Raw genomic sequence first — 4,645 nt, forward strand, 5'->3', positions numbered from 1 at the left:
TACTTATTAATTGCAAAGGGAGGGAAATACCTTTACAATGCAGAGAGCTGTACACAAGTGATCAAACTTAGCAAAGCCAATAGGACAAAATGACATTATATGTCTCCTGATATGATGCTAAGGGAACTACACAACACCAATTGTGTAGTATACTTGCCAAAAAAGGTTCAATTTGAATCTAAGCATGAGGAAATAAGACAAAACAGATTATGAACTCTTATAAGACAAATGCTTCAAAAAATGTCATGAACAACACACCCCCAGAAAATGAGAGGACTTTCTCGATTAAAACAGACAAAAGAGATGTAATAAATGCATGTGATCCTATACTGCAACTTGGATAGAGGAAGAAAAATTCAACTTTTAAAAAGTCATTTTTAGGGCAGCTGAGGGAATTTTATTATGGATAGCATAACAGGTATCACTGTATCAATGTTAAATTCCTTGAGTGTGATAATGATAATTGTTATAAAGTAGGAGAATATCCTTGTTCTAAGAAGACTGCTGAAGCATTCAGAGGTGGAATGTCATGACAGATGCAAGTAACTCTCAAACAAAAATGTATGTTACATCTGTCTCCCTCTGTATGTGTGTGTGTTTGGAGAAACATTAAAGCAAGCAAAAGTAACAAAATGTTAACAACTGGTGAATCTAAATGAAGGGATGACTGTTGAAGGTACAACTTTTCCAACTTTTCTAGAGGGATAAAATGTCTCAAAATAAGAAGTTAAAATGGATTTTTTTAAAAAAAGAGAGAAGGGGGGAAATCATCATTATGATTGGCCAGTGATACTTTCTAGTAAAAATTCAAAAAATGTAAGAAACAAGCTCTAGGATCAAATCATGAACCTCCCCCATAATTCTTCCCTAACTAGCACGTAAAAAAGTTCCTACAATTTTTTTCTTAGAGTATTTAAAATAAATTTTACAAATCTAGCAAATTGGCTGCAAATATATACTGTTGTTTTTGAGATTAAATGTTTTACAAATGTATGACTATAGCTACATAGTACACTTTGACTTATCATGAGAGCTCCTGTGGTAGATTAAAGACGGCTACAAATTCTTTCCTACTTCTTCCATTGAGAAGTAGGGTCAAATTTTCTCTCCTTGAATGTCAGCTGTGGTATGACTACTTTAAACCGTAGAATAAGGTAGAAGTGCCACTGCCAATTCTGAATAAAGTCTTTAAAAGTACTGGCAACTTCCTCCATAGTGTCTTGGAACCCTGAACCCAACTACCCTGCTGGAGAGACCATGTGGAGAAGCCTTAACACTGCATCATAGACAAGAAGAAGGGCCCAGCTGAGTCCAGTCTTTCCGCTGTTCCTACTGAGGTACCAAGTGTTTGAGAGAAGCCAGTGTGTATATACTTCACCAGTCTAATCACCAGCTGAATACCAGTGAGTGAGCCCAGTATGCAATGTGGAGCAGAATAATCAAGCCAAGCCCTGCCCAAATTTCTAATCCACAAAACTGTGAGATAGTAAGAAAAGTTACCAACAGTAGGCAAAAAGTAGAAGTCACCCTAGTGTCCATCAATGGATGAAAGGATAAACAGATGTTATACACGTGAATTCTGACACATACTACGATACAGATAAACCTTGAAGACATTATGCCAAGTGAAATAAGCCAGTCACAAAAGCAGCAATATTGTATGATCCCACTTATATGAGGCTCCTAGAGTAGTCAAATTCATAGAGACAGAAAGCAGAAAGGTGGTTGCCTGGGCTGGGGGAAGGGGAGAATAGAGTTATAATTTAATGGGTACAGAGTTCAGTTAAGGATGATGAAAAGTTGTGGAGATGGATGATGAGGCTGCACAACAATGTGAATGTACTTTTACGGCACTCAGCTGTACAATTAAAAATGATTAAAACGGCAGGGGCTTCCCTGGTGGTGTAGTGGTTAAGGATCCACTTGCCAACACAGGGGACACCGGTTCGAGCCCTGGTCCGGGAAGATCCCACATGTCGTGGAACAACTAAGCCCACGCACCCATAGCTACTGAGCCTGCGCTCTAGAGCCCACAAGCCACAACTACTGAGCCCGTGTGCCACAACTACTGAAGTCTGCGCGCCTAGAGCCTGTGCTCCGCAACAAGAGAAGCCACCGCAACCAAAACCCGCACGCCACGACGAAGAGTAGCCCCCGCTCACTGCAACTAGAGGAAGCCTGCACACACCAACAAAGACCCAACAAAGCCAAAAATAAATAAATAAATAGATAGATAAATAAATAAAATAAAAGCTGTGCTGCATGAAGTATTACTTCACAAATGTATATTGGCTATATTTTAGGACTTCATTTTAAGAAATCTTGCCTCTCCATTTAACTTCTTAATTACTTAGCAGAATCTTCTGCATTAATACAAATATTAAAGTAAAAGATATAAACAAAATTCAGACTAGGAATCACATATTGAATTATGAGCAAAATTAGCATACTATGTGGCAATTAGGGATAAATAAAAGTCATTTATGCAAGTGAAAATAATTACAACAAATCAAGTATTTCTGAGGTCCACCTGAGGGGAAGAAAAATGAAAGAATTCATGGCCTTCCTGCCCCTAATCTACTCCTCCCCTCTTCCAACCTAGGTTTGATGGGAAAAGGGAGATGTCCTACCTAAATCAAGCTCACCATACCCCACTTCCTACTGAACTATCCAACAGGCCAGACTATAGAAAGTAGAAGCACGAGCATGTGGAAGAAGGAGAATGGCTGACAGAAAGAGAAAGATTACAGAAAAATACAAAGAAAACACAGAAGTAACACCTAGTGGGAGAAAAGTGGGGGACATTTTCAGAACAAGAAAACCCTATTATTTAATTTTTCCTCATTCTTAGTACCAAGGTAATAAGTATTTTGATTTGATTCTGTGACAGAATGAATATGGCAGGTTTGGGTATGGAGCTGTGGCTAGAGAACTGTCTGGGGCACTGAACTCTGAGAGCAGATAATAAGAAATGGATATAGTAACAAACTTCATCCTAATCCCTCCCTTTAAAAACGAAGGCTTTCAAGGGCTTCCCACTTCCAAAATAGCAAAAAAGGAAGAAAAAAAAAGCGTGTAGCACACAGCTTTGTAATACATGATCTGAGATAGACCGTGTATAACAAACTGTGGGCAGAAGCACTTAATGGAACTTTGTACAACATTGTTTATAGGTGTATCTTGTTTATTAAACTTATCAGACATGATTTGCATTAGTTTCAGAATCCTTAATGAAATCTTGATGCTTAATATAACATTGGTATTAAAATGTCTGCTATCCTTGCAAACAGCCTTTGTATGAATTTTAATATTTCTGCCAATTAATATATATTTGTAATTTACCTAAATAACAAAACTGTTAATGATGGTTTTCAGCTTTATGTGACTAGGGTTGGTCACAACCTCTGAGACTCAGTTTCTTCATCCAGAAAATTAGAACAAAATGAAATAACCTCTAAGCTACCTTCTGGTTCTAAAATTCTAAATATCTGTGTTATCATCTCTAGTATGAAATCTCAGATAAAGTACTTAGCTGCAATTCAAAATATTTTCAAATTATCCTTCATCTTCAAAAATAAAAATATTTCTCTAAACCAGTATTAATACAAAGTATTCGAAGAGTAGTCCCCGCTCCACGAAAGCCCTAGCAGCAAAGAAGACACAACACAGCCAAAAAAAAAAAACCAAAGTATTCATTCGCTCATTCAAGGAATATATGTTGAGAACCTATGTGCCAGGTATTAAACTTAGCACTGGGAGGATACAAAACTAAGCAAACAGATGTGATACCTATATTCATGAAGCTTACAGAGAAGCTGGGGAGACAAACCAAATAAACATATGCATAAATGTAATATCACATCTGTAATAAGTGATATGAAGGAATTAAAAGAATATATTAACAGGGAGTCTAAGAGACTTCCCTTAATGAACTGAGAGGAAGAGTACATATATGGGCTACATAATTCTAAATCTGTCTAGACAGAAATGAGCATGGCATGTTCAAGGAACTGACAGAAGGCCAGTGTGATTGGACATAAAAATATTTAAAGTAGTTCCTTGGAAACAGAAATTAAAACTTCTAAAATACAAAAGTATGTCTAAGTTCCTCCAAAGATATACTCTAAGAATTATTTTCAAGAAAGCTTCAAAGCATCACAATAATTTCTAATGTTAAAAAAAAAAAAGAAAACGCTGTCCCATATCTCCCTGCAAAAGACCAAGTTAACTCTCATTGATTCCCTTCTCTTTTCACTTTACTGTTTTCAACTGCATAATAAAAATCACAACTTCTTTGTTCAACTTCGTTTAGATTCCTTAGAAGAAAGCAGCTATAAGAATAAGAAGATACATGATGCTATTGCCCTGGCTCTGCCACTAACCTGTCCTATGGCTGACCTTGGTAAATGTTACCTGGCCACTTTGGGTCTAACGTTTGTTATCTGTGAAATAAAGGGAGTTCCAGAATTTCTTTTAGAATCCTTCTAACTCTAAAATTATGGTTCCACTGTAAAAATGCTTGTTCCAGTCTTGAAAACTGAAGAAAATGGACCAAACATCTCTGAATTCCACTAACCAAGATTTTTTTTGTTTGTTTGTTTTTGTTTTTAATTTTGGCTGCGTTGGGTCTTCGTTGCTGCACGCG

At 36.9% G+C, this 4,645-nt stretch overlaps 1 protein-coding gene across 3 annotated transcripts in view; it reads right to left on the minus strand.

The window, feature by feature from the left end:
* The window catches only part of PDS5A (PDS5 cohesin associated factor A), a 128,382-nt gene that overhangs the window by 120,131 nt on the left and 3,606 nt on the right, over positions 1-4,645 (minus strand). The gene's annotated exons all lie outside the window — the stretch shown is intronic.

This window comes from Phocoena sinus, chromosome 5 (genome assembly GCF_008692025.1).
Source record: "Phocoena sinus isolate mPhoSin1 chromosome 5, mPhoSin1.pri, whole genome shotgun sequence".
Taxonomy (NCBI): Eukaryota; Metazoa; Chordata; class Mammalia; order Artiodactyla; family Phocoenidae; genus Phocoena; species Phocoena sinus.